The following is a 23,807-nucleotide window of genomic DNA, read 5'->3' on the forward strand; positions in this document are numbered from 1 at the left end:
GGGAGCCGTATGTTGGCATTTTTCTTCTTGTACCATATTTTTTACAAATTTTTATTACATTAATGCTATGTTGTGTTTCCTCTTTATACATAGATACATATATACTGACTGTATATGCTATTTTTGGAACAATTTATTGCATTTGTTATGGAAGTGCTGCTGTCATTATCATACAGCTCACCTATCCATTTAGCCTGTAACACCACAGAAATTACATGAGGTCATTGAATTAATTGTGTTGAATCAATGAAGTTCAGGGACAGGGCACCGTACAGTCACGGTCAGCTAGGGGCACCAGACAGGACACGCCCCAGGAACAACCAGGACTGAGTTCAGTCCGTGTACCTGCACAGGCACCTTCAGGGGCTGCTGTTCAACAAAACATGGGCAGGTTTAGATGGTCAAAGGACGCGCGCTGTGGGTGATATTTTTTAGCCTCAGCCCTTTAATTTTTTTTTCAGCTTTTTTTTCGTCTTGTCTGTCAAGGATTAAAGCAGCGGAAAAGACCAACGCAGATTTTTCAGCAACGGCTGTTGAGGTCTTGAATTCATTAAAGTTTCCTCTGCACCCTTTCCCTCAGATGTTTCCCTGGACTATTTAAAGACAGGTAGAATTGCAGGCGTCTCTCGTCTACTGTCCAAAAAAATGGTCAGGCAACAAAACAACGCCGATCCAGTTCTTCCTTCTGCACAGCTCCTCGGAGAAAACTCCCAAACCCTCTGAGGAGTAAAAGCTTTTACAGGCTGGGTTCGGAAGAACGACCGTAAGTCTCCGGGAGGATGCTGACAATAAGGAGTTGTGACCAGTTACGACACTGTTAATGAAGTACTGTAGGAAGTTGATGGGCACGGCGGCCAACACCCCACCAGAACCCCCAGGCGGTTCTGGCGGGGTGTCGGTCTGTCGGCATGGGACCTGGCTCCGGGCCTGCGGTCCGTGCCTGGCGCCCGGGTTCTGCCCTTGCGGGTGTGTCTTAGGCTGCACGTGGGGGAGGGTTGTATGTCTGCAATCTGCACTTGCTAATTGACTCTGTCTAGATGCAATGACATTCAAATACTCTGTGTTGTATGCCCAACATGCTGACAGCACGGGTTAAAAAAAAATTAAAATAGATTTTATATAAAAAATTTGCAATTTGCATAATATATCGGCAACTCATACTGAAACGGAATATCCAGTAGCATCCAGAGTAGGCCCAGTCTTTGCCACCAAATCCATTACATTTATTCTAGGAATGCTGCCACTAGGTATAATAAACACTTTTCTCTTGTGCTCATTGATTTGATAAATATTCGATAATCGTACTTATAAGCTTTAAATCCATAGATTACAGACAGTTGTGGTGGGGTGTTAAGCTGAGACTGCAGATGGCAGAATGGCTTCCTTCTCACGGCCACACAGCTGTCCTGACGAATTTGCGCCCGAGCAGCGCTGATTGGTCCGATTTGGGACAGGAAGTTTTCTTTATTATTATTATTATTAGCCTTTTTTTTTTTTTTTAACCTGTGTTGTCAGCACGCTGGGCATACAACACACTGTCCTGTGGACGACCTGTAGGATGGCAAGAGCACAGTTTTTTGTTGCACAGAACCACCACAAATCACCCTCTTTTGGAGAACTATTTTACCATGTTTGAGTCTATAAACAACTAATCACTACTCCAAGAGGGGGAGATTCACCACGGGTGTACACGGAAAACATAAACATCAGACGACAACATGTATTGAAAAACAGAGTTAATCAGATCCAGGAAAACTGGAACAGCAATCGGGAAATTTTCTCAACGTTTGTCTGTCTTGCAGAGGGGGGTCGGCGCACGGAGCTCGTCAGCCGACCAGGGGCCACAAAAAAGCTTTACTCTTCCTGCGCCCAGACTGACGGGCGCAGCGACTTATTATTTTTGTTTGTTATTCATGGTTTTGGTCAGCGAGCCTTTCTGTTCCTGTCTTTAATAAGAAACTCAGGCCATGTCGGCGCTCCAGTGCCAGAAAGACTCTCCCTCCTGCCTAAACCCCTACTGGTGGGTAGAGATTCCCACAGACTTTTCCGAATATATCTGTACTGGAGGGTGGGCCTGGATGCTTCACAAAGCTATGGGTAAAAAGCAAGAAATATTTGTTAAATATTTAAAGCCAAACTGGGGATCACGTCAAAAGAAACTCAACCTTGTAAATACACTTTGAAGCTTTGATTAATCATCAATTCAAATATATAGCCAGTGCATATATAGTAAAAAAACGTAGTGGTAGCAATCAATAACCTTTCTGGAGAAACCATCTAAACCTCCTCCAAAAATCACAATATATGTATCTGGGAACCAATTGAGTATAAAAGGAGGCACTGCCACCGCACCACCACTGTCTCCGGCAGGCAGGAGCACCATCTGGAGGAGGAGTGACTGAGCACGCTACGACCGACAGCCGTCCCGCCGCCGCCCTCCCGGAGCCTACACGAGCCTTTTCCTGATTCTGAGCCCGTCCCGGTGCCCAGGAGGAGAATTTCTGGCAGTCAGCTGCTTCCAGCGCCCGGACCCACACAGGATCCGGCGGGACCCCAGCCCCTCCTGATGGCCTGCAGGGGAACGGTTTATCCAGGCCGCCCCCTTTCTTTCCCGCACGGTTGCGTTCCCGTCGGCCCGGGGGAGGGCGGATGCCTACTAGCCAGATCCTGGGGTGCCACGGGACGCTGACTCCACCTCCTGTTCGGTCCCCTCTCTGTCTCCCTTTGTCCCCCATTAGATCCCATGATGGCAGTCAGACAGGTGGTGCGGGTGCTGGTCCGCCCGGCCCCTCCCCTGGTTGGGAAGTGACATACAACGTACCGGTAAAAGTACAAGGGGGCAGACATCGGGCTTTGCTGGACTCTTTGGTTGTTCTCAGACGATCCAGGAACACCTGGTTCCACCTGGGGCTTTGGTGGAGGCGTCATAGGTAGAGATTCAGTGTGTGCATGGGGATATTCACACGTATCCAATGGTGCAGCTTTGACGCTTTAATGAGGGAGACATGGGGAGTGCGATCACGGTCAGAAGGGAAATGTAAGTGTTGCATACCGCGTGGGGATGCTGAGGGGACGTTAGTGGTTGCTACGGGATCGATGTGCGTAAATGGGCGTAAATGGTTTGCTGCTTGTCCCGAGTGCCAATTAGTCAACCCTCGGGCTACACCAACTGTGCCAATGAGGTCCCCACCACCGAGTCGAGGCACAGTTCAAAAGACCCGCTACCCCGAGGCGGTACCATGCACAGTGGGTCAAGTAAAGTCACACTCTGTTTATAAAGCACATTTCATACTAGGGCAACACAATGCACTTTACAGAGGAATACAATCAAATAAAATATATAAAATGTCTGTACAATCGTCAGTGTAGAATAAACAGAACTCACAGCATACACACACACACACACACACGCACACACACGCACAGGCACACACACACACACACACACACACACACACACACACACACACACACACACAGAACTCAGTCATGGACTGTAGTGAGCAGCAAGGTTTTTAACCTGCTGTTAAAAGTGTTGAGTGTGGGGCCTCTCTCAGGTTCTCAGACAGGGTGTTCCATCTACTTGGGGCATAGATACAGAAGGCAGCGTCCCCAGCTTTACAGTTGGTACGAGGGATGGTTAAAAGACCACTGCCTGTGGACCTCAGAGTTCTTGCTGGTTCGTGTGTAATAAGCATTTCTTTCATATACTGAGGTGCAAGGCCACTTAAAGCTTTATATTCAAGTAGCAGAATTTTGAAATCAATTCTACTTTTAACAGGGAGCCAATGTAGAGATCTAAGAACAGGTGTGATGTGTTGAACTTTTTGTCCCAGTGAGAACGGGTGCAGCCACATTTTGGATGAACTATAGCCGCAGCACAGCTGATTTCGGGAGGCCGGTGAACAGGCCATGACAGTAGTCCAATCTACTCCTTATGAAAGCATGGGTACATTTTTCAGAGTCTGCTTTTGACAGGAAGCCTCTTAATTTTGAAATGTTTTTTAGATGGTCGAAGGCTGATTTTGTGATGTGATTGATATGGCTCTTAAAATTTAGATCGCCGTCTATGATTACACCCAGATTTCTGGCTTCATTCTGGCTCTCCAGAGACAGGGAAAGATGAGCTGCCATTTTCTGTCTCTGAGCCTTTGCACCAAAAATGAGTATTTCTATTTTTATTTTTTGTTCTGTGACATCCATGCATTAATACCATTAATACACCGAGTGAAGGAGTGTATGGGGTGTAGGTCATCAGGAGATAGGGATATGTACAGTTGTGAATCATTTGCATAATTATGGTAATTTATTTTGTGTTTCTTTATAATATGCACAAGAGGGAGCATATGGAGGTTAAACAATAATGGTCCAAGAATCGAACCTTGGGGCACTCCACATATAATATCTGAGACAAAATCTTCAATGGACACAAAGAAGTGCCTGTCCTGTAGGTAGGTTCTGAACCAGTTTAGAACTGGGCCAGATAGGCTAACCCATATTTAAGATCTCGCTAATAAAACCTGATGGTCAGCAGTGTCAAAGGCAGCACTGAGATCCAGCAGCAGAAGAACAGTGTTTAGAATCAGTTTTCATGTGCAGATAATTCAAACTTTAATAAGTGCTATTTGTGTGCTATGGTGAGGTCGACAACCAGATTGATAAGTGTCTAAAAGTCTGTTTGAGGTTAGATAATTGTTAAGCTGAAGGTAAACTGTTTTTTAAGTATTTTGCTGAGGAAGGAAGGGTGGAAATGGGCCTGTAATTGGCAATAACTGTTGCATCAATATTGCTCTTCTTCAGGAGTGATGACAGCTGTTTTAAATACTGCAGGAAATATACCTTATTGAAGAGAGCCGTTTAAAATGTGCAATACCTCATGTGCTAGGCAGTTAAAAACAGTTTTAAAAAATGTGGTAGGGAGAGGGTCCAAGCAGCAGGTGGAGGACCTGAGCGGACCCACAATATCGTCCAGTTTTTTTGAATGTCTAAAGGACAAAGTGAGACATGACAGCAGTCATATTACTGGAGAACTGGAGGGTAGGTTCGTTTCTGGATGTTGAGGCACTAATATTCTGTCTGATAACAAGGATTTTGTGATTGAAAAATGTAGCAAACGCTTCACATTTTTCAGTGGAGAGCATCTCTGACGAGGTTGTAGATGGTGGATTAATAAGTCGATCAACAGTTGAGAAGAGCTTTACTATTGTTGATATTTTCATAAATTATTTTTGAGAAGAAATACTGTCTGGCCTGTTAAATTTCTATGTTGTACTGATGGAGTCTATCCTTGTTAATATCATGGTGAACCTGAAGTTTTTTCTTTCTCCATTTTCATTCTGCCTGGCAACACTCTCTCTTAAGCTGCCTAACAACCGCTCCATTTCTCCAAGGGGCTTTTTGTTTTTCTATGTTATAAGTTTCAACAGGTGCAATGTTATCAGTGATATTTAGTATTTTTGAGTTAACAGTGGTAACTCATTTACAGTTCTCTTAAAGGTTTCAATGGTATTATTGTTAATGATACAATTTTTAATTGTTCGGGTACCCCTCTGTGTACAGGAAGAGCAGGTACAATAAAGAATATGCAACAGTAATCTGAAATAGCAACATCCATGACACAGGGTACAGTGATATTTAGTCCTTTTGATATGACCAAGTCCAGAGTATGCCCTTTATTGTGGGTGGGTCCAGAAACATGCTGAGTGAGGTCAAATGCCTCCAATAGGCTAATGAAGTGTTGAGCACCTGGGTCCGTTTGATGGTCAACATGAATATTATTCATGTTTATTCAAAATCACCTGAGATAATTAGACAGTCATAATCAGTGGAGACCTTGGACAGTTGCTCAGAGAATTCATCAAGAAAGCCACATTTAGATTCTGGTGGCTGATAGACAGTGATGATTAAAATTGGAGCACTGCAGTTTATAGATATGGCAAGGTGTTCAAAAGACGTGAATTCTCTGAGGAGGATTTCCTTGAAGCTATAGATATCAGAGAAGACAGCAGCTATTCCACCGCCTCTCTTATCAGATCTAGTGGTTCGGATGAATTTGAAATTAGCAGTTGCTGTCTCAATGAGTGCGACTGTACCATTTCTGTCCAGCAAGGTCTCAGTCAGTAGAGAGAAATCCAGGTTATGGATACTTATAAGGTCATTAACTAAAAATGACTTATTTGTTAGCAAGCTGACATTTAATAAAGCCATTTTTATTGTTCTAGGTGCATGGCTTTGTGGGGGACCGATAGTTGGAGTCCGAACCGGTAAATTGTTGGCACTGTTTCAGGTCATATCCTGAGTTTGGATTCCAAAGGAAATCCTGACCAAGGCACTTCCTTTATGTCACGTACACTTGGTACATGGTATCCTGAAGCAGTTCCCCTGCATAGCATCTCTGCAAAGAGTGTTGCGCAGGCTCTGTTTCAGGTTATCTTGCGAGTCAGAATCCGGAAAGAGACTCTGACTGATCAAGGCACTTCATTTCACGCACACTCACATGCTATTGGGCGTCCATTCAGACAAGCATCTACCAATAACAGTAACAGTTCAATAAGACACTGAACAGTATGGTCCGTAAGTTTGTGCACGACGATAGCTGTAATTGGGTTAAATGGTTGGACGCACTGTTGTTTGCCCTGCGGGAGGTGCCTCAGGCCTCCATGGGATTTTCTCCTTTTGAACTCCTCTTCGGCAGGAGATCCCAGGGGCTGCTAGACCTAATTAAGGAAAACTGGGAGAAAGGCCTAGCACCAGCAAGAACGAAGTTCAGTGTGTAATGGACCTGCGAGCAAAGATACACGTGCTGGGACACTTGTCATGGGAGAATTTGCTCCAGGCTATGGGATGCAGTGCCGGCCATATGAGAGAGGGGCTTGGCTCATCCAATTTGGGAGACAAGGTGTTGTTGGTGGAAGGAGAAGGTTTCCGTGTGTCTGGCCACCGCAGTGATCGACGAGGACGAAGTTGGTGGTGAGATGTTCTAAACACAACCGATCCCACCCCAACCCTTTCCAGTAACTGGCCAGAGTGCAGACGTGGCTGTGTTAACAGCAGTTCTCTGATGTGTTCTCCCCCGTGCCAAGGCCACACGTCCCTCATACACCAACACGTGGAGTCGACCCTGAGGGTGAAAGAACGCTCCCGGCCGTACCCCTTGCCTGAACATAAACGCAAAGTCGTGCAGGCAGAATTGAAAGCCATGGTGGGCGTGGGAGTGATAGAGTCTACAAGTGACTGGTGTAGCCCAATGGTGCTGGTAGGTCAGCCTGATGGCTGGGTCAGCTTCTGTGTAGACTACCGAAAGGTGAACATGGTGTTGAAATTCGATGTGTATCCGATGCCCCGGGTCGATGAACTCCTTGACCAGGTAGGCTCGGTTTTTTTACCACACTGGATTTAATGAAGGGCTACTGGCAGAAGAAAGCTGTGGGTAGAGACTCCCACTATTATTTTCTGCCCAAGTTTGGATTAGCTTCGTTTTTCAAGTGAGTCTCATCTGTGTATGTATAATGTCTTAATAAATAAAATATATTTGGTTGTTGCATATGTTTTACATGCAAACACCAAAACAAACAAAGTAAATCCAAACATTTAACCAATCATAAACCCCCTGACAAAAGCAGGAATCACATATTCACAACATAGGAGATAAAGGTTTCTAGTGACAGTGTCGCCATCATTTTGATCACTCAGCAACTGAGGCTCTGCCTTCTGCTGAAACTCCAATTCAAGGACCACTCTCACACCATCCACATCTTCTCCATAGTCAGCTGCAAGATCCCAGTCAATGTCCTGCTCTTGAATATCCTGACAGTCGAACAAGACGGAGTAAAATATCACGTTCATTAATCATCATTCCATGTTTACAGCATCTCATGTCATCAGTTCTTCCCAGTTTTTTGGCTTTCAATTTCTGGTGAACATATCAACCTATGGGGTTTGTATAACTACGCAATGTATCGCTAGGATCGGGTGTTTAGATATTTGTATTTGTCTCCCATAGTACCGGTGCACCTAATAAAGAGGTTATTGAGTGCATATGGACTATTTCCAACATTTCTATCAATTCTGATTGTTTCACCAGTTGAATCTAGAAGATGTGTGTTACACTGCCTAGAGTCCAGAGAGCTATTTCAAGGCTACATTAACATCTTATTTAGGGTTTTCAATTCACTGCACCAATGTAGGAAGTCGTTTTAAAAGGAAATAGGAACCTCAAGCACCATTCAGAAGTGCCAAATCTCCTCAAGAGTTTTATTCCGTTTTGTTCTGAGTGGGCGGTTGTTCCAACCTTTCAGAAAAGCCTCCAGGTCTGCCTTCAGTTTGGGAAGGAATGTTAGGTGGACCATGAAAAGATCTTCCAAAAAGGACAGAGTAGGAGGAAGTCACTGTATTCGCAGGTGAACTTCTAAAACATACCATACGATTAAACATAAAATATTAAATTGCCTTTTGTACATATTTACTCACATCTCATTCATTTATGTTTTTTACAGTATTTCTGAACCTTTTGAACCATTTCGTAAGTTCTTTATAACGACGTACGACCAGCATTTAATGTTCATTAAAGGGACTCAGACATTTGTGAACCAGTCCAATCGTGTTGAAATGGACCAATCCTAAGAGATCCGGTGCCTTTCTTGTTTTCCCCCTCAAGTCAAGAGACAAAAACCCGTACCCCTGGAGGACACATTAAGGAGGTGATCCCTCTCTAGGTTGTGGAATGCGTTTATATAAATAATTGGATGTCACACACACCCTGACACAAATGTTCAGTCCAACGAAAAAATAAATTAATATTCTTTCAGCCTCTTAAAAATAACGTCAAGTACTTGGTAACATGACAAAATGTTTGTATGTGTGATGGTTTGATATGATTTTACACACTATAGACCTCTTTATTCGCCTGGTAATTAGCTCTGGCCCTGTAGTGCACACACAGATCACCAAAGAGTGTTCAAATCTGTCAGTGAAGTACAATACACAGAACTCAAAGTGTGTCTGTGTGTATACAGTATATCTATACATGTGACACAAAGATGAAAAGAATAAACATTGTCGTGTTCAGTGTATATGCTGTGGCCACTAGAGATCAGTAGAAGCAGGTAATGTCCTGTAATGGAGGGATAAGGCATGGACCAGGAGAGCAGATGGAAGTACGAGAGTGTTGCCGTGAGTAAACATTTCAAATTATAAGCTCTGCGTCTATGCTGAGTTGTTTCTGAAAATACAACAAACATCAATCATGTCTGTACATTGCAGCTTGTAAAAAATGTCCTCGAGGGCATGCCATGCGTCTCAGTCGCTTTTTTGAAGGCTGCTAAGGCTGCTGATGCACGATTGTCTGTTGCAGCATCCAAGCACATCACCTGTGTTATGATACCACATTTGTTATAAACGTACACTTACTATTTTTTGATATCTCTCTCTCTCTCTCTCCCTCTCTCTATAGATATATATTATATATACACAGTATATATATATATATATATATATATATATATATATATATATATATATATATATATATATATATATATATATATACACAGTACAATTGGATTACACTCTGGTCACTGCAGACATCAGGGAATTTGATTGATATTTTAACGCATATCACCTTAATGACCCTTCCTACCATACGGTCGGAAAGGTATTGGACATGGACATATTAGGGGGAACATCTTATAGCAAATTTGCTTACACACAAAATGTCAATGTCATGAAGATACCCGGTGTGATGAAATCTTACCTTCCTGGAGCAGCCTTCCACTGCACCAAAAAGTACAATGTTGTCCCTGATGGGCACATAACAAAGCCCTACATTACTACTTTCAACTTGGATTTTTATTCTCGAAATGTCATGGCACCATACTTGTGCTTTGATTGCTATCATCATAATATTTAGCAAAACGGTTTTAACAATCTGTACAACAGTATTGACCTAATCAGTTTGTGGTTAGTGTCCACATGCCAAAGTCAATGAGTATTTTGTTCGCACAATGCAGCCCAAACTGGTCAGTCTGGAAAGAATCCCAAGCGAGTCCACTCGATGCATTGATGCAGTCACTATCCTCCACTGGACGTGGATTCCCTTGGACTCCAGCCTCCCTTGGACCATCTGATGGTCTGCCGCGGGAATTTCAATTGAGGGGGGCCGGTGGTAAGAGAGTGACGGAGAACGCTCTCGCCCATCTCACCCGTTCCATAAGGAAACAGAGTAAAATAAAATAACCGTCATCTAAACACACACATCTTTTGCTGCACCGATCCCGTGTGCCCCAATGCTGGCACGTCGTGGGCACAGTCGGTACCGTCAGAGAGGAACAATCTGTGCACAGAGCCGGCCCGGCCCCTTTTAGATCGGGGGCTTTTCATAAAAAAATTTGGGGCCCACCCCTAACGTAATGCCTGAAAGTGGGGGGATAAAAAATCCTAGTGCACCCGTTATTCCAGCGCCCTTGGTCTGGCAGAGAGACCAAACTCCATCATCCGTCTGTTGACTGTACCGGCTGAAATGCGCAGTAATTTGGCGATGCGGCCCACAGACAGATTTATCTCCAAAAGCTCAACCAATCACTCATACCTGGGATGTCCCATTTTTCCAGCAAAAGTTTCAACAGTGTTGCTGGTAACTTCAGCATATTCAATGTTGTCCATCATCAGCCCGAGACAGGGGGGACATTAACGTGCCTGGACATTTCAGAGTAAGTCAATTGCTGGGTTGTTAGACAAAGACGTCTATCAGTATCACTTACATGTAGATCTTCGGGTGTCGCCGCCATTGTTCCGTCCGTGTCTTCAACTCCGAACTCGTTGTCAGGACTGTTGGACTGCTTGTTTGAAAGCAAAACATGAAAACTTTTGAAAAGAAAACAAGCCTCAGGCCGAACTTCTTCTTCTTCTTGATTTTTTTGACGGTTGGCAAAAAAAAAACGTTATGGCGCGTTACCGCCAACTTCTGGCCAAACTGCCTGCCTGTTGTTCAGTTATAGGAAGCTGTCATCAAGGTACAAGGAGGTCCCTGTGGGTGTGATCGCATTGAAAATGAAATCATAACCAGGGCCAGCGCATCCCTTGGTTTCCGGCCCCAAATGGTCAAAGCCATGGTGTCGACCCGCGCCATCAGAACTCAACTGCGGGAGCAGAGTGAGAGCGTGTATGACTGCCGACGCTCGCCAAGCAGAAACCTTCTCACGCGTGGTGGCTGCTTTGTGGGCTTGCCTAACCCTAACACTAACCCTAACCCTAACCCTAGCCCTAGCCCCTAACCCTCGGGGGCGCTTGAGGACTGTCCCCCATATCTGTGAAAAATAAAATCAGTAAAATAATTTTAATATCTTAAATAATATCTATTTTTTTTATGTCTGGTTCATCAATCTGTCCTATCTTGTCCCATTTCTGTTCATCTTGATTCCTGCCTTGGGCGCAATTGCAGTGCGCCCATACTGTTGTCCAATGCAGGGGGCGTGGGGCGTATATTTCTCATTAGATTGCTCAAATTGATCAGAACCAGGTTACAGAGCCAATACAATTAAAAATCAAAAAAATGTCCATAAAGCTATTGTCAAGGGTACTGTAAAATGTGTTTAGAGTCAAACAGGCTCAAACTCAATTTGACACCAGTACGATTCTTTCTACTCGGCTGACTCCCAGACGCAGGTAAACATGTTTATAGAGCGTATTGATGATGCTCCCGCACCAAAACTGTCGTTTCCCCCACCGGCACAGAAAACACCTGTCGGGTAAATCTGATGTTTTGTTCAGCGACGACATTTGCACCGGTGAATACCACTTTAATGGTTACTGAAACACAAACCTCCACTTTCGTAAAGTGCTGAAACAAAAATGCTGAAACAAACACCACCCTGCATCGAGTAAGGGGTGAAACTAAATTTGACACCAGTACGCTCTTTTAACCTCTTTGGCTGATAGAGGACACACACACACACACACACACACCCTCAACACCCCTTCCTTTGTGCATATCCTTTTTCCTGCTGTTAGTATATTTCATTTTCATGCTCCATGGTTTCAGGCTCGCTGCTCTCTGGCTTGCTTTGTCAGGGTTTTCTTGGCGGTACAGTATGATTTTCCACGCTCTCTCTTGCGGAGACGCGTGGAGTGAGGTCGGCGGCGCGGCGGCTAATCACCACGCGAGCGACGGCCAAACAGTTTTCTCAGCGGGGGATCATATTCACCTGATGTGTTCCACTCCAAAACTAAGCATTCTGGGACAGCGGTGGGTGGCTTCAAGCTGCAATTTAACAGATATTTATTTACATAATTACATACAGCTATTATCAGGCCTTCCAAACCCGAGGCCAAATATGGCTGTCTAAATAGCATCAAAGACTTAGTAATAAAGTGGAAAAAACCCCATATAACAAAACACAAAAAGTTGATCGTTGGTTCCCATACTGGCGTTTAATGGAAGGGGGCGTGTCTTGGCTGTGAGGTGAGGTATTTGCTCTCTGATTGCTGATTGGCTGCTGCAGGGAAACGCCACGGGATCATTTTAAGGTAGGTTTCTCACCATATCGATCACATCGAATTTGGTGAAAACACAAAAATCAGACCATTGTTGGAAAAATAAATGTCTAAATGGCCTTCAAAAATAGAGGCACTTTTTTCATTTGGTCCCGCCCACTGCCGTTTCAACCAATCACAATCGGTTGAGTCCATTCCTGTCAAACTACTGTATTTTTTTTTAATAGTCTGGCACATTACGCATGAGTTGTTTGGCTCATAAGCACAGGACTAAGACGGAAAATAAATATTGAACAAGTTGGCTAAGTTACAAAATGTTTCTAGTTCCTCGTAATTAATGTGAGAGAGAGCTGAGGGCTGAAAGTAATTCAAAAGCCATGACAAAGGTAAGGCAAGGCAGGAGCATTATAAAACAACATGAGGGAACATTATTGAAAAAGTAAAATAAATAAATAAATAAATTAATTAATTAATGAGTTAATTAGTTCATTAATTAATGTTTGGTTGTTTTCGTGGTAGGCACCGTTTCAACAAACTGAATGAATTAAATAATGTTGATTTGTAGGAACCCTAAATGGTTTCAAAAACAAGTTGGAAAGCCTGCCCCCAGTAGAATACAACTGAACAGCATGTAGGAACTGTAGGAGTGGAGGGCGTTCCGATTCCTTCCAGGGACACAGATCTTTTTATTGCGTTCACTAAACAGATTCTTACTAGTTCGTTCACTGATTCGTAAACTAATTCGTGAACGATTTCCAGTGACTCTCCCGCTCGCGAACGACTCGTTCTTGCCGTGCAACCGTTCAGTGAGTCTTCCCTGCGGCCCAAGTCCGTGCAGGAAGTGTGCTGGCATTTAACGATGTAACACTAAAATGTCCCGGTTTTCACCACGACAATAATAAAAATAATAATATTACTAATATTAATAATTATTATTGTTATACTTGAAAATGCTGTGTTCCACATACACTTCAAGAGTATCAGTTGCGCAGGGTGGAAATGGCAACATAAAATATAATATTAAGACGGCCAAACATAGGCAATAATAATAATAATAATAATAACAATAATAATAATAATAATAATAATGGTAATAATAATACAAACGCATACATACTGCATTTGAACCTCAACTATCTAAAATAAAAATATTACAACAATATTGTATAAAAATATTATACAATTTTACGCGACAAAGATTTTACTTGGACATAGTCAATGTCAACGTTTCCAAGTGTAGGTGGGCTCATACCATCGCTGTCAACATCAGTATTCTCTTGTCTTTTACTCTTCTTTTCCGCTGTCCTCCCAGCTGTTTATTTTCCCATTAATAATAAATGTCTCGTATTTCCAACTTTTCTAAAATACAATAAAAAAAACAGGTTGGCACGGCACCGCCTATCTCCCCGCCGGCGACTGGCGCTGCACGATCCGCTGCGCGTCCCCGCCACCCCCTTGGTTCCCCCGAACAAAAGCAATAATAAGGGCTTGTTTTTTATTGTCGATTAATTTTTTTTGTACGAAACCAAAGAAAACACTGTGCGTAGCCGTGAGTAACGAGCGACGCTTTGTCAGTCAGTCACCCTTCCCCCACACACCGCCAAACGGTGTGCCGCTCAGCACAACACAGTTTCATATGACAGCATCCTGACGAAACTAACATCAGAGGGAATCGATGAACGAATCGATGGAACTTAAAGAGTCGGCGGACGCCGCTCTGAACCATTTCCGCCGGTTCTTTAGGTTCCTTCACCGATTCGCTGGCGAACGACCTCTTGCACCGGCTGTTGGCGGAAGGCCAAAGGCGAGACTCAAACGAACAAACTTTTCGTTTGAGGATTCGGTTCATTTCCTTCACTTCAAAGGTCAAAGGTCAAAAAGGACGTATTGTTCGCAAACGACCCAACACCTAGCTGCATGGATATGGTTGACTCGTGGATCGCTGTGGGACATCTGATGTACACATCGCGTGTCTGATGTCATCATTTTAATGACAGTTATCAGTGGGTGTAATACAGCGCACGTATTGGACCGCAGCTTTGAAACAGTGTTTTCATTTTGGGAAACAACAAACAAACATCTTCCTTATGTCTAATTTGTGCCGCCGCCGATCTGTGTCGCGCCGAGGGTTTGCTCCTACGAGTAAACAGCTGTTTGTGATTTGTGCTTTTGTTTCCTCGTCAAATTGGGTTGCGATGGAGTGAATTATTATTTTGCATTCATCAGGTGGCACTTATGCGCTTCCAGTGGCTGTACAAGCAGATTTTAATTTTTTTTCCACCTATCATTAAAGCAGAGTAAACAGTGGTATTAGTGTGGGATTTGCTTTCCCTTGCAAACACGCACACACACACACGCACGCACGCACGCACGCACGCACGCACGCAGGCACGCACGCACACACACACACACACACACACACACACACACACACACATACACATACACATACACGCACACACACACACACACACATACACAAATGTGCACACACACACGTGCACGTTGTACCTCAGGGCACTTTTTCAAGCCTCGTCCTGTTTCACCATTTCATGGAGTGGATGCAAGCTCCCTCCTGTTCTGTTTGTTGACTTAATGACACTGATCACTAATCTAATATAATCCCGACGATGCTTTTTAAAAAGCCTGAGGACAGAACAACAGTTTTCTTCTTTGTTAAGTTCATGTTTGTAATGGTTTAGAGATGGCATTCATGATAAATGAATAAATAAATGAATAAGTTTTCCTTTTCTGATACAAATGCAGAAATCTGGTGCTGATACCAAGCTGATATTTTGCAGCAGTCGAATTTTTGGTGCTATTGACCCCATTCCAATACTGGATATCTGTATTGCTTCATATCGGTATTGTATCGTATCATATCATTATAGTATATTATGGTATGGTTTGGTGTCATATTGGTATTGTATCATATCGGTATCATGCAGATTGGATTCTGTATCGTCTCATATTGCATCCCATCATATCCTATCGAACGATATCAGTTTCATATGATATCGGTATCGGTACTGTATCGTATTGTATTGGTGTGGTATATTACTGGTATCTGGTATTTGTATCAGTATCGGAAACAGGCCAGAGATGATGATGCCTTGTGGGACTGTATTGATCGCAAATGGTGCCACAGCAATTCTTTGAGTATTAAGGGGGGAATGGGTGGAGGTCGGTGGGTGGAGGGTGAGGATCCTGGAAATCTCCGAGCTTGCCACACATCAGCACCCCTGCCACTCCTCATCCACCACGTCTGGATTGGCAGGCGAGCGGGGGCTGACGACAGGGAAAAGAAAAAAAAACCTCAAGTCAGCCATGATTTTTCTTTCCTCTCTATTTTCCTCTTTTTCTTTTAAGCTCTCTCTCTCTCTCTCTCTCTCTCTCTCTCTCTCTCTCTCTCTCTCTCTCTCTCTCTCTCCTCTCTCTCTCTCGCTCCCTCTCTCTCTCCCTCTATCCTTCCATTTTCCTCATTGTCTGGAATCTCTTGGGTCGTTATCCGCTAATCTGCTCCCGTACCCCCGCGTTCCCCCATCGAGGCGCGGGGACACGAGGCGTGGCGGTGTTCTGTCACTTCCACGCTCTGGACCAGCGGCTCGTCATGTTCGCCGTCACATCGTCTGTGTCACGGAGCGTCAGGGGAGGAAACGAGACGAAAGGAAGAAAGAAAAAAAAAAAAAACAACTAGAAGGATGTCGCCGATATCCGTTAGCGCCGCCGGAAACCCGTAGCCGCAAAAATACGTTAAAACAGTTTGGCAGATGCCTATGGAGCAGCACAATCGTCTCTCGTACGATTCATCAATATCACACCGCTATATATATCGGGATACGGGACTCGATATCGTCTGCGATTTTGGTTTTGGTGATATCACAATAAATGAAGATGTGTCTTGAAAGCTGCATTACAGTCAAGAAATGGGATTCTCTGAACTTCGTAGACTGTTCTGGTCAATGGCTCAAACTGCTTGGTCATAACATCCTCATTATTGATGATTTTTAATTGTAATAATTATATTTATATGCATACAATATATACATTGGCATTTTTTATTTTTTATTTTGTGTTTATTGCACATTGACATTTTTTTCTATATATTTTTATGTGCTGTTGTAGAACTACAGTTTTCCTTCAGGGGATGAACAACGTATCTACCGTCTACGTGCTGTATGTATCTAACGATTGTATCTCATATATTTATGGTGTGTAAATATCTTTCTGTGTGAAAGCACCAGTAATCATCCCCAAAATATTGTCAAATAATCTATATCAATATTCTTCCAAATGTTATTGTGATATTTTATTTTTGTCCATTTCGCCCAACCCTGGTTTAACGGAAATTAATTTGAGGGTTTGAGAAGATAGAAAGTGTTAATACTTTGTTTACCCCATAACGGACAAAGAAATGATTCAAAATAGCTCGAAACATTACGAGATAAGGACTTATAAAGAAAATATTCACAAAAAAATAAAGAGGTAATAAAGGAAGGAAAAGTAACATCATCCTATTGACTTCTTCATGTTTCCGCGCCGCTGGGATGTCAAACTCTGAAACTCCCGTCCTCCTCTTTGCATGGCCGCCCTCCTCCTTGCCTCGGCTCTTCACCTCCATTTCCCCCCGTGACTCCCCCTTACTGGCAATTACGAGCGGCACGGTGCTAACGTCCCGTTTGGGCGCTCCACCGCACCCGCCGATGACAGAAAAAAAAAGAAAAAAAAGAAAAAGAAAAAAATCAATGTTGGAACGAAACGGAGCGGAACCCATATTCACCCATATTCGAGAGCTCCTTCCTTTCTGTCTTTCTTTCTTTCTTTCTTTCTTTCTTACACTCGCTCCGTCGATCGTTTCTTCCCGCCTTTCCCCAGCAGATGATGGGGAGGGAGACATGAAGCTTCCCCTCCCTTGTCTCTGATTCAGAGCCCGGGATTAGATTAAGCTCATATTGGGCCTTCTGACTCACCGTCCTTGAGTTATGTTGCAGCGGGAAAGGGGGCGAGACCTGTGTGTGTGTGTGTGTGTGTTTGTGTGTGTATGTGGTGGGGGGGGGGGCTAGGTGAGGTGTGGGTGTGATGGGGTCAAAATTGGATTTTTGTTTTGTTTTTGCTCAGATGGAGATAAATCTGAAACGGGGAGGCCGTCGGATCCTCCTCTGGTGCTTCTGCTTAATTTCTTTTTCCCCATTCAACGTGCAGCCTTTAAAAAAGAGAGAGAGAGAGAGAGAGAGAGAGAGAGGAAAAGAAAAAAGAAAAAAAGAAATATGTTTATATACTGTTTGTCCATATCACAGCACTTTCATACGACGTATTGTATTATTTAAGATTATGGTGACCAGATGTCCCGGCTTGTCCCGTGTCCCCACAAATATCTGTAAAACACTAAAATGTCCCTGTTTTCAACATTCACTGCCAAATCGTCCCGGTTTTCACCACAATAATAATAACAACAATAATAATAATAAAAATAATGATAATAATAATAATAAATATAGCTGCAGGCAGCAATGCACAGGGTCCAGGTGACGATGCTCAAGCCCTGTTCACAACACTGAAGAATTGATTAATGTTAATGTTATAACCATAACTACAATTCAAGATGACATGTAACCCAATTTATTGTCCGTGATGGAATACACACCGATGTTATCACGGCAACAAATCTGGCTTTGACTATGAAATATAGCGTTTATCATAGATTACCATACATTTGGCTTAATATCTACGGGCTGACACCAATGAATGTGAGCGCCTTGCCAGATGTGTGTTTTCCACTTTAAACTCTTCCCTGTCACCACCCTAAATGGCCTCATCCAGCGTGTCCCGACAACGTCCGCAGCTGTTCACCAGTCATTATGAACATATATGCACGCTCCTCCGACCCGAGTCTGCAGTCCTGTCGGCTCGGTAAACAGAGCGACCCGCTCGCTCCGTAGGAACGGTTCTCCGGCCGAGTCTCTTTGAACTTGAACAGCTATCCATGTTGTGCGGGGTAATCCTCAGTCCTATTTCCTCCATCTTGTTGCCGAGTGACCGGGGGGGGGGGGTTGGTGAGGAAGAGACTCGGCGGGGCCTGGCGGGGCTTAGCCCGTAGCCTCGCTCGTAGGCCGGATCTCTTGACCCGCCCGCTAACAAGTTAATTTGGCACGACTAAATTACATTGGCGAACTGACATACAAACAGAAAGGGCGCCGAAAAGGACAGAGCGCCGAGCCGCTCAATCTGTGCGCGCCACCATCTTGTTGAGGTCCTGTTTGTCTGTGACCAATCAGGACACTGCAGTGCTGTGTGAGCCGTCACGCGCACCGCCATCTTGCGGAGAGGATAGAAAACACAGTTTTCTATCATCGTTACCTCATGTGTAACTTGTTACACATAAAAATGACCAATCTGGAGGAAGCTCGGAGGACGGCGTTTCGGAACTGCACCAAAAACACATCCTATTCATCGCGTCCGTGGGTTCGCCGGTTCCATGACATCCATACACCAATGACGTCAATTCTTCACGAACAAAGACAATAAGGGTCCCGGTCGCCTTCGGGGGCTGGACCCCTCATTTTACTTGCACTTACATAGACGTTTATCATGCTCTGTCCCACTCATTACCTAATCCGAACAACAAACAAACAATGCACCACACGTCTGAATTCAACACCGATTTGTCTGTACAGTATGTGTGTCAATCAATCAATGTGTTGTTGTTAAGGCTGTTGGTAGCCTATCATAAGCACTGTCAGCCACAAGTGTCATAAGCTTCCTATGACGCTTGTGGCTCTCTCTGACAGGATCTGTCAGACACCAACAGTTTTTTCTTAAGGCCTCCAGAGCAGGCTCACTCTTTTCTTCGGGAAATACTGGGTAACGAAAAAATGCTGCGTTCTGAACACGCTGCAAGAGTACATTTTCAGTCCCACATGGTGGAAATGCCCACACAAAAGATAATATGAAGACGGCCAAACATAAGCGATGATGGTAATAATATATCTGATCATGATATGAACAATAATAATAATAATAATAATAATAATAATAATTGCCCCCCATCCTGATAATAACACCTATGATGCGTGCATGAACATGCATAAACGTGCATGAGCGGTACACTTAAGGGCTTTACTCTCATTTTGGGGGTTTGAAAATGTGGTCACCCTATTTTAGATGCAAGTTCTTGTCTTTACTGCCGATGCAGTACCACCCACTATCACCAGGACCACCCTATTATCCCCGTCCAGCTCATTCTTCCGCAAATGCAACATCCCTTCTACCAAACCTGCTGCGAAGTTGACGTTTACCGTTCCACACAAGGTCAATTTTTGTATCGAGAGTACATACATATAGTAGAATAAATACATTAAATAATAATAATAATAATAATAATAATAATAATAATAATAATAATAATAATAATAATTTAACAATAACAATAATAAATTAATGAATACATGGATAAATTAACAAATTAATGAATAAACAAATAAATAGAAAGAAAGCAATAATTCACAAGTCATATTTTTATTTGAATAAATCAATCAATAAACTGCTATAATAGTATTGTAGATAAATGACCCACCAACAGGTAAATTACCCACACGCACGTTGTTTACCTGTTGCTTGTTGATTGCCCTGACGAGCAACAGGCGAACAGCCACCCCTGATCCCTGGCTCAGTTACCGAGACCCATGACGGGTGTGGCAGCTTAAACCACATCACCCCCACACCATAAGAACATTTGAAATGAGAAGTGATACTTATTGATTTGGCGTCTATTTATTTTTCTGGGGCTGTACCATTTGGTATTATCCTGAAATGTGTTTGGATTGCTCTGTTTGGATCTCTGCTTTTAATCAACTTTATTGGCCCTCTGTGTTGTTTTCGTCCGTCTGTTCTCCTCTCGCTTCTGAATGTGCTGATAGGGATGGAGGCAGAGTTTTATTATCATTTATATATCTTCTCACACGCACACACACACGCGCGCGCGCACACACACACACACACACACACACACACACACACACACACACACACACACACACACACACACACACACACACACACACACACACTCACTCACAGATACACCTGGCTCAGATCAGTCCAGGAATCTGCTCAGAGATGGTGAAACAGATGTGCAGCAGAATTAAAATACAAGGAGGGTGACTGTGGTATAAATAAAAATGAAAAATAAGCATTTATATTCTTATATTTTGGAGCTTTAATACTATTCTACAGTATAATTGCTTAAAGTAACAGTAAAGTATATATTTTCTATTTCCGTTGTGTATTTTTGGCTTGTTTGTGTATTTGTTTTTTTGTTACACTCTTGTTAAGTTTTTTTTTGGGAGGGGGGGTTGTTGCCATTTTTTTTTTACCATTGTTTTGGCGGACCTCTAACAGCCTGCTGACTCTACAAACAGCTTCCCAAGGGTTCGGAGAAAAGACATCAAGATCATTAATACGAGCTTACACCTGATGCCGTGTTATCTCTGATAGCCTATTGGAACCCCCCATCCCTCTAAAAAACATCCTGTCGAGTGCTTCATCGTCTCTTGCCAAACCCCTATACCTCGCTACAGCTGGAGTCCACTAAATATTTCTCCAGATCCTTTTTGTTTAATCGCACGTTGGGATTGTCCTCATATTATCACTATTAAAGTAATAAAGGCTTCAATACTGTTTTAATGAGGTTTAATCTTGATTTTAAAGGTTTGGGTATATTACCCTATAAACCAGCTATACATTCATATGTGTGTGTGTGTGTGTGTGTGTGTGTGTGTATGTGCCTTGAAGGGACAACGCACTCGAATACCCACCAGCATTAATAGCACATTGGGATGGTCATTACACATTTAGCGTCCTCATAACTTTGTGTCCTCATTGTCATAAAATGGTTTTAATGCTGGTTCACAATCTTTTAAATATTGTACATGCATCTCATGATTCAAAAAGGTTATAGTGCCGTTTTGAATGTAGATAATCCCAACTAATCTTGTTTTTTAACGTTTTTTCTTTCTAGATGTCCCATGTCTGTGCGTTCATATTTGTATGCATGTATGTCTGTGAAAGAGAGAGAGAGAGAGAGAGAGAGAGAAAGGGAAGGATGACAAACCAGAGAAGGATGACAAAACAGATGCGTGTGTTTGTGTGTGTGTGTGTGTGTGTATGTGTGTGTGTTTGTGTGTGTGTGTGTGTGTGTGTGTTTGGCCTGAGAATGAGCTGTAACCTAATGAGTGCAGATGAAAGGCGACTGTCTAAACTAACTCAATTCCTTGCTCTGCTGCTCACACTTCCCACCTTAATGATGTTTGCTGCTGAATACTGATGCCAGCTCTAGATTTGGGATTTTTTTGATTTGACTATTTTTGGTCACATGTTTTGGTCACATGTTGCAGAATGTTGAATTTGGCTGCTATGGCGGGGATGACTTCAGCAGACGCCCGTGTTTACAGTTTTTTCGGCCACTGGCGTTCCTCCATGCCGATTCATATAAACACACACATTGTGGGGTGACTATGTGCGTAGATGGCCTACTCTGTGTTTAACGCTGCTGTATATTCAGGTGTGTTGTTCTTCCAAACCATACTAAATACATGCATACACACACACACACACACACACACACACACACACACACACACACACACACACACACACACACACGAAAAACAAACACTTTCTAAAATGTCCTCACTTCCTAAATTGTCCTCACGTCCCAAAATGTCCACATTTCCCAAAATGTCCTCCCTTAAAAGGTTCAAAACTGTTCCTCACAAGAATGGCAATACAAACAAACAAACACACACAGATACGGAATATGTGATTTATAGGGACATCTAGAAAAACATTTTGAAATCGAGATTAGTTGGATTTATTTAGTTTTAAATATAACTCTACCATTTTGAAACATGAGAGGAAATCCGGACATGCATATCAAAAATTTTCAATATTTTAAAACAGCATTAAACCATTTTATGAGGACACAGAATTATGTTATACATACTTATTGGATGAATTAATTATGAGATTATGGGGACGCTAAATCCGTCTGATGATCTCAAAGTCCCATTCATGTTGGTGCGGTATCCGTTTAAGCAATACTGTACGCACACACACACACACACACACACACACACACACACACACACACACACAAACATAGAGGGGTATAGGTGATTTATAGAGTGAAAACCTTTAAAATGAAGATTAACTGGGATTATTATACATTTTTTTTATTTATTTCATATTATTATTTAAATTAATTTAAAACAGTGCCATAACATTTTTGAATCATGAACGTAAATCAGAAGATGCATATAGAATATAAAAAAAAAAACAGCATTAAAGCATTTTTATGAGGACACTAAATTATGAGGACACAGTTACGAGATTAATGCTGAGATTCTGACGACAGTAAAAATCCCGACGATCCCAACGTGCCACATAACGCTGGTGTGTGGGATTTTTAAAATGTATTTATTTATTTTTTTATCAATTGAGTCATTGCACTGGATCAACTTGAAAAAAAAAAAGCTTCATTTTGTAACATAAACATTTATGGGGGACTTTCTAATATCTAATCTAATCTAAAATCGGGAAATCTAGGTATAGATTTTAAATTGAGGGAACCTTAAAAGGTTTAGCAAAACAAAACCCATGTTACTATTGATTGATCGATCCAATGAGTCCAATCCAATTATAGTTTTTTTTTTCAGTGTATATGCACACACACACACACACACACACACACACACACACACAGACACACACAGTATGTATTATTAAGGAGTATGGGATCTCTACATTATAATGGTCTCTAAATTATAATATAGTGGCGCAGGAGGTAGAGCGTGTCGTCCAGTAATCAGAGGGTGCCTGGTTCGATTCCCCGGTTCCTCCTGACAGCACGTCGAAGTGTCCTTGAGACACTGAGCCCTTAAGTGCTCTCGATGAGCTGGTGTGCGTCTTGCACGGTTGCCACTGCCATCGATGAATGAATGGGTGAATGTGAGGCATGTACTGTAAAGTGCTTTGAGTGGTTGCAAGTCTGGAAAAGCGCTATATAAATATACCATTTAATGATAATACATATAATAATAATAATAATAATAATAATAATAATAATAAAATGGTCAGACAAAGGACTGGTGGTAGAGGATGGATGGAGGCCAGGGAGGAAAAACAGGAAGGAGGAGAGGAATCCAAATCCACCGGTGGGTTAAGGATCACGCCTGCTTTGTAATGTGGGGTGGTTTCTGAACAGGCGGTTGGGTGTATTGCAAATGATCTCACAGACAGAACCCAGGCTACTCAGTTAGAGG

The sequence above is a fragment of the Zeus faber genome (assembly GCF_960531495.2).
Source record: "Zeus faber genome assembly, chromosome: 9".
Taxonomy (NCBI): Eukaryota; Metazoa; Chordata; class Actinopteri; order Zeiformes; family Zeidae; genus Zeus; species Zeus faber.